The 14485-nt window shown below is 41.7% G+C and overlaps 1 protein-coding gene and 1 long non-coding RNA gene across 2 annotated transcripts in view; both read left to right on the top strand.

The window, feature by feature from the left end:
- The window catches only part of cadm4 (cell adhesion molecule 4), a 148204-nt gene that overhangs the window by 79990 nt on the left and 53729 nt on the right, over nucleotides 1–14485 (top strand). The window lies entirely within an intron of this gene.
- Nucleotides 7026–13566, top strand: LOC117946621. The gene is made up of 3 exons (XR_004657060.1): nucleotides 7026–7112; nucleotides 8173–8175; nucleotides 13555–13566. It is a non-coding gene; the product is annotated as an uncharacterized LOC117946621 (long non-coding RNA).

The raw sequence follows: 14485 nt of genomic DNA, 5'->3' as shown, positions 1-14485 counted from the left end.
ATTTTTTAAATGGGTATGTAATTTCCTAAAATGGCTGGACACCAGTGTTTTTTAGCAAACATTACTCCAACAACAGTTGTAATAATTGTTTTTTTGTATTTTCACTCATGTATTGATACATATTTGATGCCCTAGCATGTATACAGCAGCAGATTAGTGGATCTTGACTCAAAATAAACAATATAAAATAGTTACCATGTTAGTTTTTAGACAGCAATGGCACAGAGGATGCTGGCTTTACTGGCTTGGATCTCTTCAAATATAGAATTTTACTAGCCTTATTCTTTTATCACCTTTTCTTGTTTTTCCTTCTCTCACCCACCACTTCTCTCTCTCCCAGTCTCACATCAGTTAAAAATAAATTCAAAGACACTTTATTGACATGATTAAATCCTTCACACATTGCTCAAGCCCATGTGCTTCACATTACCGATACATCTCAATTAAGATTAAATAAAAAGTCCTTACAAATTATGCAAAAATATGATATGCAGCAAACGTTTTCTCTTGGCTTCGATCAGTGAGCTTTAGTGACCTTTATCAAGAAGGATGACAGTTTGTTTATTCTTGAGGGGAAATTGTGAGTTTAAACCAAGAAATGGGCTGCTGACATAAATTAGATATCAGACGTGGGAGGTATGAAGTGTTAAAGAGAGACTACAGATTGTCACTTGGAGACTTTAATAATAGTTCCAGCTGTTTACATGAACGTACATTGCAAAATTTGAGAAGTCCAATATGTACAAAATATAAAAATGAAATGCTCTCCATCTGTTTGGCCAGTTTCTTCCTCTCTCTGACTTCTATGCTGTCCCTTTTTACCAGTCTGTCTGTCAGACTCTGTGTCTTCTGTGCTGCTCTTTAACTGTATTATAAAGCCATTTTCTTACAGTAGCCACTCTGTCTCAGAGCCTCCCCCTTGTACCCGCTCTGTCCCCTCCTACTGGTTCAAATCAATGAAACTGCACAGGCCCTTCCTTCCCCGTCTGACTTTCTGAATACTGTTCTCTCTCTCGTTATCTGAATACTTTCCTCTCCCGCTGTGTTTTCTCCCTCTCTGCCTCTCTTTTTGAATACGTTCGCCCCCGCCTCAATTTTCACATTTCTTTTTATTTAAAGATCTTTATTCTGTCTGTTTATTCTATCCGTCTCTCTGTCAGTCTCTCTGTCTGTCTGTCTCTCTGTCTGTCATCACTGCTGGAGAGTTTTCATAAAACTTTCTCTGTCCTTTGGTGGCTAGATTTTAAAATGTCAAATGAGAACCAGAGAGCAGTCATTTAATTTTTCTGTGATACACAATGTTCCTTTCTCACATAAATACAGGCGAGTAAGTACACACACACACACACACAACCACTAACACACAGACACACACACACACACATACACACACTTACAGACTCAAACATTAGTGAATGCTTTCTCCACTTTCACACACACACACACACACACACACACGCACACGCACACGCACACGCACACGCACACGCACACACACTTACAGACTCAACCATTAATGAATGCTTCCTCCACTTCTACACGCACACACACACACATATTTGCATCCTCCATTGCTCAACAGGGCCTGAAGTTAACTTTTTTCCACCTGCCACTGTAAAAATCTGTCACTTTTTACCATCCAGATTTTTTGCCTCCTAAAGGTGAAAAACAAGAAATGCTGTGTCTCTATGAGACTACTTGTGGACATTGCGTCATCACATGATGTAGCAGGGGGGCCCGCCTTGATATTCCAGCATAAAACCATAATTTCCTATCCTGGGCTGGGACACACATGCACACAGTTTGATAAAGTACTTATTGGACTTTAACTTATCATTACACCTACAATAATGTAGCTGTCCTCAATTTAGGTAAATCTGTACATCTCATCTGCGGTTTTTCATTCATCCACTATGTGTGTGTGTGCGCGCGTCGGTTGTGAGGGGAACGGAGCAGCAGCCCCACCCACTGCAGCGAGTCGACAGGATTGAAACGGCAGCAACTTTCAGCCACTTTATAGCGAAAAAACGTCAGAGTACATTGATGTTAAAATGTATAAAGGTTGGCAGGACGTCTTTCGCTGTATGTTTTGTTGCTGAGATGTTCGAGTCACACACGTCTCTTCTTCAGCCCTATCAGAAACAAGGAAATTAATTTGATCCGTTCTCACGGCCGCTTTGTAAGTGGCTGCAAATGAGACTGCTGGGATTGTCACGAGTAATAAAAATGTGATAGGGGGCCCCAGCTGTCAAGAAATGTCTTCCAATGATGCAGGCCCCTGATTGGTCCGGGCCAGTAAGCAACTGTGTACCCTGCTGCCAATAGTTACGCATCTGAGTCACTCAATTCTGATTGGCTACCAGCCAACTTGGCACGTAGATTGACAGTGTTACAAGCCAATTGCAAAATTCACCCGCATTTCACAGGTGGACGGGTGTTAATTTCATGCCCTGTTGCTCACACTCTACATTTGATGACTCATACTAATAGGTAATGCTATCTATGGACGCACATATTTGGTTCTCATAAAGACAGCAAAACACACATACACAGTGTAGTGTAGACTGGTGATGGTGTCTAATTTTTCCGCCGTTGACACACCTCATGTTGGTTTAGTAGTAACGAATCCTGTGAACACTTCTGCTCTTCAACAACACAACCAATTACAGCAGGGATCTTGAGCACGGCTTTTTAAATTCTCCAGAGCAGAGGATGTGAACAAACAGAGTCGCACGACAGCCATGTTCTGGTATACTCGCACAACATTTTAACTTTAACGTTTATCCGGCAGGATATGGGGAATAGGAAGTGACTTTGCCACATTGTTGATGCTGGCATGTAATTTGTTGTGGAGTGGTGGAAGCAAATTAGTGATGCTAATCTCAGTTATGGAGAATTTGTTTGATTGGAAATCCTCATGATGGAAAAGAAAAGAAATGAGGAAAAAAAGGCAAGTGCTTTTGTGTCTGGTTAACCACTCAAAAGATTTGTCGGATCTGAAAAAATAAGTTTAATTTCACAGCTACTTGGGGACGTCTTTGTGAACGTGGCTGTGTGCAGGAGGGTCTGTTTACTGCTGCTGATGTTTCTCTCCCTGTCGGGATGTCGCATGCATGTTTCTGTTTGTGTACACTTGCCAGTTTTTTTCTTGTCATAGACTGTCAATAATCATGTGTGTATGCATGTAGTTTAATGTGATGCAATGTCAATAGTGAAGAGTGTGTGCACGAGTGTTTAGCAGCAGCTGTGTTTGTCTGCAAAGGAAATGGATGGAAAGCTCTTTGTCCAATCGCAAATAGGCTGCAAGTTTGACTGTTATTCAGAGAAGGAATGAAAGAGTTGCAGCTTATTCAGATGGGTTTTGGAAAATGACAGGAAAAAAAATGTTTGCAAATGAGAGAAACAGGAGGATGTAAATGTGTAACTTGACAAAGTGAAATGGATGTTTTTCACAACAGCAGTAGAAGAAGGATGGGTAAAGAGTAAAGGGAATGCTACTCTGACTGACACTTTCATGGCAATAGACAGAGAGAGGGCAAAAACGAGAGAGCGATGAGTAGTGATTGAGTAGAGAGGTTCAATGGCAAAAACGCTGGGTGGAGAGAAAGAGAGAGAGAGAGAGTCGGACAGGGTCATGCCAGTTTCCCCACCATTGTCAAAGTCAAATGCCGCCGGTTGCTCGAGAAACATGCAAATGAAATGCAAATGAGCTAAACCGTGGGCAGATAGGGGCGGTCTTCATGTTGACGTTGTCATGGAAATGCCCAGTGACACACAGAAGCCCACATGTTTGTGTTTGTGTGCAGGCATGTGGCTGGATAGATGGATTGGTCAAGGGGTGGGAGAGTGATGTAAAAGACGGGTGGACAGACAGCTAATGAAGACGAAAGAGTTAGAGACTATTTACCTCAGAGTTAAAGATGGAGAGGACGGAGAACTTTCTCTGGGCAACAACGCAAAATACTGGTGAATGCTGAAACAAATTTAATAGAGGTGACCTGAGTAATAGGCGAGGGTAAACAATTGACGTTATTAGTGGAAAATGAGACAAGACAAGTGGAGATGTGGGAAGTCATATAAAGCAGACAAGGCTGAGAGACGAGAACCCTGTCTGTGTCATCTGCTCATCACTCTCTATTCTCCGTCCTTCAGGTTATTCTTCCTCTCCTCCATTCACGCATAGCAGCTCCCGGCTATTCTTCTGTCCGTTTTAAAGGTTCAATCTCTGCGGCAGCCGCTAAACTCTGTTGAAGCACCATTAGGCCATACAGGTACTACAGCTGTTAAGTGAAACGCATGCATGCACACTGGGAGCATGAGTAAATCCCTCATCCCATATTTGTTTTCTCCTGGTTCAGTCTTACAGCGATACTGCAGGTAGTAGCCTTTTAAATAAGGTCAAAGTATTACACTGACAACATGTCAACAAACCAGTTTGCAGTTCGCTCCTTTTAACTTTGAGTGACCGCAAAAGCAGCGCAAAACTCACGTTGTTCCCAACCACTTCCTCTTGGGAACGGAGCCAGAGTGAGCAGAAGTCAATAAAGTATGCAGTTTAAAGTGGAGATTCAACAGCAACTGCATTGTTATGTGCATATCCATATGATGTGGTATGCAGAGAAACAAACTCTTAATTACATTATAAGTCAGAAGCCAATTGAGATCCCTAAAAAACAAATCATAAAATAAGTGCAGGAGGGCGAGCTGGAAGAGGTAATGACTCTCAGCCACAGCAACGATGGACAACCAAAAAAGAGGTAGAGATAATGAAGAAAAAACATCACATGAACTACGAAGGGCAAACAAGAGAGAGAAAGAGAGAGAGAGAGACAGAACGACAGAGGGAGATAAACAGTTGGAAAGAGGGATGTAGCTGAGGATGCAGAATGCACAGGAGGTATGGAAATGAGAGGAGGGATAAGGAAAAAGGAGGGAAGTGAGGGAAGGAAGTGAAACGAAGAGGAGAGGGGGTGGACAGATGAGGGAGGGGAGCAGTCGTGCAGGAAAGGGCTGTGAGGCGAGAGAGAGGACTAACAGAGGGCCGTGTTTTACAAATTGCCATTTGAGAGGAGCCAACGGAGGGATGATGGGGGAAAAAAAATACAACAACCACAGACCGGCTGCAGATTGCACACAGCGAGAGATGTACTCAGGCACCTTCAAACACTGCATCATGCACACATGGGTGGATACACAAAGACACACAAACACAAATGATTCAGGCACAGGCAGAAAGAGATACACACAAACATGATTTGATGTGTAAATGGAGGTAGCACTCTCATCGTTTTCTGTGAAATCATCCCAACCTCTCATTGGTTCGCCTTATTCACTGACCGTTAAACTTACCAAATGCCAGTTCTCATGAGAATAAGAGAAATCTGCTTTCTTGCATTGACTCTCTTATAAGACTTGCTGGTGTTGTGTCAAAGCTTGTTTTCTTATCAATTTGTGTTTCAGCTTCCCTTAAACTGAACCCAACCTTAGCCCCAAACCCCAACCAGTCATCGTTTTGACCAGAAATCCTAACCAATTGGGAGGAAACTGTATTTGTAGAACAGATTTCAACATAACATCGAAACACAGTGTTCTCTCCTGATCTGGCTTTCCAAAACTTAATTAGCAAATTTGTAATTGATTGACACAGATGGGTCTGGACAGAAATGCCACATTTCCGATGGCAGTAAAGTGTCACAGGGCATGATTTTTGCTCCTTTTTGGACGTGCAGAATTTCACAATGTTCTGGGAATGTCAAGGACCGCTGCACAGTGTGATTGGATAGTTTGTCACCATTGTAATAATGGCTTCTTCCTTAAACGGAAAAGAAATGAGAAACTATCATGTCTTAAGTGACTCATTTACATAAATATAAAGTTTTACATTTTATGTCTATTTATTTCTATTGTCATCCAGAGGTTGGAAGCGGTTAATCGTGTCCTCACCTTGTCTTCATTTTAAATGTGTGAGAAAGAACTGTTTTGATATGTTTGGACATTTTTTGTTCTTCTGTGCCTATTCCTGCTTTATGATCTTCCCCAACATCTTTTTCAGCAAGAACTGCAGTGAATTATTATTGACATGCAGTTTACTTTTGACTTAAAACATACAGTAACTTTATACATAAATAACATGGTGCTAACTTAAAGTCAAAACCAAAGACAAACCTTTGAAGAAAATCATTTTGAAAAAGCTTTCTTGTTCTGTATACCTAAAAATAAGAGCACAGAAGAAAAACAGCACACTCACACAGTCACAGTGACTCTCTCATTGGCCCTCATTCATCGACCTAATGTAGAAACCAGCGCAGATATGCGAGCAGAAATCCTCTCACGACAGGCTTCACGTGGGATTCATGGAACATACATACAACACCAATCAGAGCGTAAGAATGGTCGTACATTGATAAATGCAGCGGCTGGAAATGATTGTAATTTAAATGTCACGCCCCGATATATATTCGATTTTGAGGCCTCGCCCCTACAGTTTACAACATGGCCAGACGTAGTGTGGCTAAGAAGCAACTTTTCAGAGTTGGAGCTTGAAACCCTGACATCTCAATTTAATTTGCAGTAATGAGTGTACTATTTGGAAGCCTAAAAACTGGTATTTGGCTGTAGGAAGAATCGGAGTAGAAAGAGATCACTGATGCGGTCAACAGTGTTACTAAATTGGACTCCAGTTTATTTAATTTATATATCTTTGACTTATGTATGCTATACTCCTATTAGTAATATACAGGCTTATATTGCAATCTATTAGGCCTACATGGTGTACCTGTATTTAAATAAACACACAGTAGCAGAGTTTTTGCAGTTTGCACTTTACACATGTTTTTTTTTCCACGAGGGAGAGCGCGTGTCCTTTGCCCCCCCCGTGCTGAGGGCCAGACCTGCCATTGCCGATAAGTGATCAACTGATGACTTCTCCTTCTCTTGTTACATGCTCCACCGTAAGTCTAGACTGACTCAAAAACTTGCGTACACAAGTTCAGACCAGATGTGAGATTTTTTCAAAGCCTAATTGGTAAATGCCTTGCTTTGCGTAGGAATCGGCGTACACCCGTCCTTTGCCTGTTTTAGGTTGTACCCACTTTTCATAAATGAGTGCCATTGTCTTTGTCCCAATCTGTTAAGCCCTCCAGTCCCACCAGGTGCTCACTCTGGAGCGTATCCCTCCATACGCATTGCTGACACTCCTTTCTCTTGGCCCTTACTCTTCCTCTTCCAGCTCCACGCTCCAGCAACACAGGACATCATAAAAGTCCCATCAGCACAGCGTCACATTTCTTCCCCACCCACTGTCCTTCCCTCCCACCTCCCAGCCTTACAGTTGCTCCACTTCCCTCCAGTTCACTCTGGCCATCAGCAGCAAATAAGGAAGGAGACTGAAAATATAACTATGAATGTCCTCCTCCCCGCTAGCTTTACTCCAATAACACTTTAGTTTAAGAAATAGGTTTATTTAGCTCAGTTTGATTTGCCAGGCCATAAAAAAATAGTGAAAGTGGTAATCCCAAGTCTAATATTTATTGTTTTTGGCACCTATCTTTGTCTGCACATACTCATGAATTCATTCCCATTTTCTTATAAAATGTGTGTCGTTGAATCCCCCCTCCCCCTCAGCTGTAGAATTTGTGTTAAACTGTTGGCAGTGTGTGTGCATATCTGTCTAGCAGAGCAAAAGATACAAAATGAGGACATATTCAAAAAAACATACCTCCAAAGCGCCACAAGTTGTCAAATAGTCCACAGGTTACTTTAATGTTTTGTATGAGGCGCCAATTCATTTGTTCAGCCAAAGAAATAAATGCCACAACAAATCAACAAAAGACACGACAGTTTACACGATACACAGATGACAATCTGCTGTGGCATTCATTAGAACCCGATCAGCTGTTGATTATATAACTGCTAATAAAGATTGTATAGCCAATAGTTCCTTCCAGATTAACTGGGAGTATTTAGTATCATTTAAGGTAGTCCTGAGCCCACACAGTCCACTATTGAACAATTCAAAATAATAGTAGAATGTTGATTTTGCATATCTAGTCACTTCTGTTCCAATCTATCTGAGATATATGTCCTAACTACAGCCTTTTGTGCTTTATAACAACTAGCATTGATTATACATGCTTTGGCCTATCTTGCCTGTCGGTGCTGCTGAAATAATAGCTGGTTCAGAATGCCCCAGCAAGACTTTTTATGTAGAATCAGCCGCAGGGCACATAATCGCCCCTATTTTTGATTTTGTGTCACTGAATGCTGGTAAAATGCTATGTTGATTTCAAGATTCTGTAAAACCTGTATGTCTCTCTGCAATCAGACCCCCGCTTATATTTGTACTTTACATACTGGACACATTTTGCTGGCTATTTCCCAGTCAAGTTTCAGGATCAGTGAGCCCTTAGGGTCTACAGTAGCTTTCTTTTTGCCGTTAGGTTGATCAGACAAGTTTAAAGTGTTTCCATGCACCTATTCGTAAAAAATGTCTCCTTTCATTGATAAATATGTTTGACTGGGAAGTCTGTTTTGACATTTGTTTTGCTTTATTGACTGTGTGCACTTTGAAAATATAAATATGTTACACAAAGTTTACCTAGAATAACAACTGTAAACCTTTCTTATGAAATTTGTGTAGTTGAATTACTACACACAAATACACACACACGTACACACAAAGCCACACATTGTGTATGGCTCTCAAGGTTGACAAGTTAGATAAAAGCTCTTGGGTAGAATAACACTATACTGCTTCTTCAGCTTTTTTCCCTTTCACAGTGTTATCCTCATTGATTTTATTTTCAAACCGCCATCCATATTTCAGACACCACTTAATTTCCATAAATTATAGGCTGTTTGTTTACCATTAAAAGGTTTTAAATGAAGCTTCACATTGGCCTCATACACAATGAGATCATTGCCACAATTGAGTGAAATTGCCCTTCTCAAAGCGAGGGACTTAGTGTTGTATTATTTGGTGTGCCGTTCAGGTAGTGTGAGAACTGTGTCACACTGTTCTGTCTCATACTTTGACTAGGGCCTTCCCCATTCTGCTCTGTCAATATAGGGCAGATCCACTGGGGGAATGGACTGAATACATGAGCCATTTGGAGTAGAGCCTTTTCATGCACTGACTTTCTCTTGGGCTTTCAGAATTGTGTGTGTGTGTGTGTGTGTGTGTGTGTGTGTCAACAAAGGATGATAGGCTGACGTAACAAGGCACAATGATGACAAGAAGTAGTTTAGAGGTTGGCCTGAGTGTCACATCAGCTTTGATTAATGTGCAGAAGGTCAATGATGATGTTGTTGTTGTTGTTGTTGTTGTTATTGTTGATGGTGGTTAGTGGTGTGTGTGTGTGTGTGCCCGTGTGTGCACTGAAAGCAGTGTAATTAAGTAAGTAAAGTATCCAACACCCCAAATTATTGTTTAATTTGAGGTTTTCAAATTAAAAAGTCTAAGCGTTGAATCCAACATATTATTAGCAAATATAAATCCCCACTGCTAACTGTCCCATAGCTAAGGTAGTCACTAAAGCCTTCAACATACACAGTTCATCCAAAGGGTTCACTGTGCCATTAGTAAATTTAACATTTAAACATGAATTATTTAATAATTCATTACAATTAGTAGGCCATTTTAATAGCTTAGTATCCTATATGTAAAAAGGTATGAAGGCTGTAGGCTGCAATACACATTATTGTGGGTTTTCCAGTTTATTATGCAACTTCATTTTATGCAACATATGTAATAGGCTGGTCCTTTCTCCATGTCTCTTTTAGTTGGCTAAAAAAACCATTGAAGACCCCTGATCTAGACTATGGTCAGTCAGGGTGGATGCGGCCCAAGGGCCCAATAGGGCGGAGGACCCAAGTTAGGAAAATCCTCTGTGTGAATGAAAAGTAAGCTTTCACATTGTAGAAAATTGCAAAAAGTCTTTCTGCCTAACCCAACTAACCCAACTTGTGTAATAACCCAAATATTCTCTTTGAAGTTGCAAGAAAGAAACAATTGTGACTCCTTCAAAGGGTTTGTGTGTGTGTGTGTGTGTGTGGGTGTGCGTGCGCGTGCGTGCATGCGTGTGTGTGTGTGTGTGTGTGTGTGTGTGTGTGTGTGTGTGTGTCGCCTGATACTTTCTGTAGGATGGTTACAGTAGGTCTTTAGCTCTGCAGTGACACCGTGGATTATGGGCGCTTCCAAGCTGCAAGAAGAAATAAAGAATTCTCTAACTGGTCACTTGAACACCAAAATTAGAAAGAGATGGGTGGGCTTTTACACATCCAAACCCAGGGGACCATCATCTCATAATCTGTCTATGACTTAGAGGGACTTTGGTGCATAACCAGCATCTCATTTGCATTTCTATTGTTTGTCCAAATGTCTCTTAACTTTCTTTTACCGTAAAATTCTCTGAGCCGTCTCTTCACAAAAGGACCTTATTTTCTGTAAACAGCAGGGATCAGAGTCTTCTTGCCGAAGGACCCACAACAACCTTTGTGTATGGATGTGTAGGGAAATAACTTAACTTATATAATAACTTTTCTGTTTTTTTGAGAAAATATGGATCTGTGAAAAAAACAAGACAATTAGCTGTGCTTATCTCTGACTTTTTCACCTTGGTTTGTAAAACAGTGGGACTACAGAGCTGATAGACTGTGTGACTTTATAGAGGCTCTGATTGTTGATATGGACAAACAACTCTGCAGTGTTTACTGTGGTGTTTATTGGTTGCCGTATTAGCTGAGTGCTGTTATCTCAGCCTGTGGTGCTTACTCGGCTTCCATTGTCCCGCACTAGGGTTTCAAAGTCAGTGGATAAGTATGGGAGCAGAACGCTTTTGTCTGCTTTTATTTTACGGCTCACAGTGACCTTTAGTGTTTGACAATTGAGATGGGAGGGAGGGAAAGAGAGATGAGCACGGGACAGATGTGACAGATGATGCAGCGGCGTACTGTAAACGGTAAATAATCCCAGCAGAGAGAGAGAGTGCGTGTTTGTGTGTGTGTGTGTGTGTGTGTTTGGGTAAGCGTGATCTGGAATAATGGAAAGGATGCATAGGAGGGCAGGAGAGAGGAGGAGTGGACAGTCAATAATGTGGGGAATGGGGTATGTCAAAAATGTGGCCTCATGAAAATGCAGCATAGTAGCCTCCTCTGTACATGGAAAAAGTGAAATATCCCGAGATGATATTAAAACATATTTTTCTTGGGAATAAATTGCATGCAATTACTTAGATGTTCTGTCTGTAGTAATCAAGCTACATTTTTCTTCCACTTGTTTGATTCTGCCCACATACAGACATGCATTTGCACTCTCTCACATACTTGCAAACTCACGTACTTGTGTGCACACACACACAAAGGCGTCCTTATCTTCCCTGCCTCGGTTAGTGTCTTTCCTGGTGAATAAACAATAACTCATCTTCGTGACAATAAAAGTTGACACCCCACCCTTCCCATGAGCATCTATTCACTATGAATGGCCCTCAGCACAATGAAGGAGCTCCACACACTTGGCGCGCGGCCTTCCTTTCCTCTCCTCTCCTTCCCTAACTGCATCTCTGCTACCCCCCCCACCCTACCCCTAAAGCTAAATTCAAATCATGCAGGCTGCTTGATGAATCCATTGTTACCAAAGCACTTCACATACAAAGCTAAATGCGGGCTGAATTAATGGGGGCTCAGGACCAAATAGCTTTCAAAAGGCAGCTCCTCTTCAGCTTTTTTCATTGCTCATGTTCATCCCTCGCTCTTCTTTTTTGCTTTCTTTCTTGTATATTTTGTCTCCTGCTCGCTCTCTCCCCCCCCCCACTCCTTTCCTCAGGGCTTAGATAAATACCCTTTCTACTTCTTCCTCCTCCTCTCAAATGAAAATTCCCTCCATAGCTTTCTCTGATGCCTTTTATCTTTTCTGGTTTCTGTGTTTTTATCAATCACGTAGCATATCTCTCCTGCTTACTCCCTCTCTGTCTCCTGAATTCTTTCTGTTTTCCCTTTCTCATGTTGTCATCACAAATTACCTCTCTTCTCAGTCTCTCCTTCTCAGCGCAGCACTGTCTCCATTCATTTTGTTGTTGGCCTCCATCTCCCAATTGCATGCTCTTTTTCTTTTCTTCTCTTACTCATCTGTCCCTCTATCTCTCTTTTACTCATCCATGAGTGGCAAGGTGTCTACAGTTCTCCAGGGTGTGTTTGGTGTCATGGTGAAGCTGTTCTTGTCGCCGCAGGCAGATTTCATCACCGCTGGCCTTAAAGGAGCACACACACTCACACTCACACATGTTAAGATACTGACTCAATGTCTCTTAGGGCTGTACCATTATGCTTTCTTGAATGCCATGAGCTTGTGTTTTTATGAGTGTGAGGGTGTGTCCATGCAATGACTCCACACAGGGATATTATTTTTTTTCAATTTGCATTTTTCTGCTCCCTGACTGCATGGACGTATGTCCCCATGCTCTAGTATATTGTAGGGTAACATCAGCCATTACTTCACATTTCATCTTTGTGGGGCTATAATTTGTAAGTCTGTGTCCCTGTGCTCCAATATTACACCAGCAGTTCCCCTTTGTGTGTGTGTGTGTGTGTGTGTGTGTGTGTGTATGTGTGTATGTGTGTGTGTGTTTGTGTGCGTGTGTGCGTGTGTGTGTGTGTGTGTGTGAGAGAGAGTGTGTGCGTGTGTGCAGCCTATTTAGCCCCTCCCCTCTCCTGTCCTCTTTTTGAACTCTGCTCCAGTGTTCACTGCTACAACTGCTGGACACAAGGACCATGCCAATTAGATCCGGGAACACACACACACACACACACACATACACACACACACACACACACACACACACACACACACACACACACGTACAGGCTCACCATTTTTTAACTATTTTTACCCAATAAAAAACTACCTGGAGTTTTATAGTAAGGAACAGACCAGATCTGTTCAAATTGATTTTTAGTTGAATTTTATTGCACTGTTTCCTTCTGCAAGGGGAAACCGTTCACTGCAGTTAAGAGCAAACCAAGGTCCCTCACCGGCAAACACAGCTCAGAATATGTTTCTGCTAATAGATGGAGAAGTAAACTGAGGAGAAAATGCAGGGGCTGCTGATTTTGCTGCAGATCAGCCCTCCACAAGTAATAAACAACAATATAATAAGATAATACAAAATATTTTATCATCCAGTATTCACCAAGCGTCCTACATTCTTAAAATAAAAGTGGAAAATAATGAGTCCCCAACAATGTGTTAGATGTGGACACTGCACATGTGGAGCAAGTACACACTGGGGCATCAATACATGTGAGACGGAGACAACGACGAAGGACAGCAATAAAAGCCAAATAATTGTGTCATGTGGAGGAGATGAAACACAGGACACAAAGAACAATAGACGAGAGAGAGATAGTGTAACGATTTATCAATACCCAGCAAGAAGCAGAATGTGAAAAACAGATAAGAAGTGGCATGATGCATGATGCCATGAAGAAGGACAAATGGGGGTGAAGGAGAAAGTGGCAGTGGGAGAAGGATCGAGTCAAGGAGAGGTAGCACAATGAAAGTGGGAGGAGCTGGAAGCGGTTGTAGTAGGGTATTGAACAAAAACAACAGAGAGAGTGAGAGAAAAGGGGGGGGGGGGGAGGGAGGAAGAGGAGCTGGTGAAGCGATGAGGCAAAAAAGCACAGCACACCAGGGAGATAGAAATGATGGAAGGATCGCAGCTGAGGCACAGGGACGGACGAATAGAGACACATAGATAGAGGAGGACAGAGGTAGGGATGGATTGAGACAAAAAGCAGCAGGTTGTCAGTGATTCCTTCGCCTAGTGTTTTTAGCCAGAGTTCCTCACACTTGTGCACATCAATTTATATCGGCATCAGGGGCCGCAGAAGAATTGAAGATCCTAACCCTTAAAGAGAGAGGTGCTGCCAGTTCCAATATTTTTATCACCACTATAAAGTTTTTTTCTCATATTTGAATATCCTCAATGTTCCTAAACATCGAAACACTGGAGTTTCCTGGGTAACTTAAAGGTAGCTACAGGTCTCTGTGATGGTCATCAGTTTTAATTATTTCAACTTTGTTTAACATAGTGAAGGGCTCTGATCCAAAAGGGATTGGATTTAAACTGCTGAATGTATTTTTAAGTTTCTTGAGTGTATTTTTAGCTGTAGTCGTTAGCTTTCACTCACTGTGAGTTGTGTATGCAACATACTTTTGAGTTCAGTAATTGGCTGTTTCTCACCAAAATGCACCTTAGGAGTTTCTATGTGAGCTCTCTCCCCACGCACGCACATGTACACAAGTTTGTACCTGACTTTTTATCAGAGAGTCAGATATTTTGTAAAGCAGTTGCTCATTTTTTCTACTGATTATTTAACCATGAGAGTTTCTAATCATCCAAATGTATGAAGCCCCATCCGGCAGTTAACGAACATTGGTTTAGCAGAATATGAACAGGATGTGGCATTTCCAAAACACAGTGGATGCCCA

This window comes from Etheostoma cragini, chromosome 6 (assembly GCF_013103735.1).
Source record: "Etheostoma cragini isolate CJK2018 chromosome 6, CSU_Ecrag_1.0, whole genome shotgun sequence".
In the NCBI taxonomy this organism is placed as follows: domain Eukaryota; kingdom Metazoa; phylum Chordata; class Actinopteri; order Perciformes; family Percidae; genus Etheostoma; species Etheostoma cragini.
Note: the sequence above shows the minus strand (reverse complement) of the source record. Positions and strands in the feature narration are given on the sequence as shown.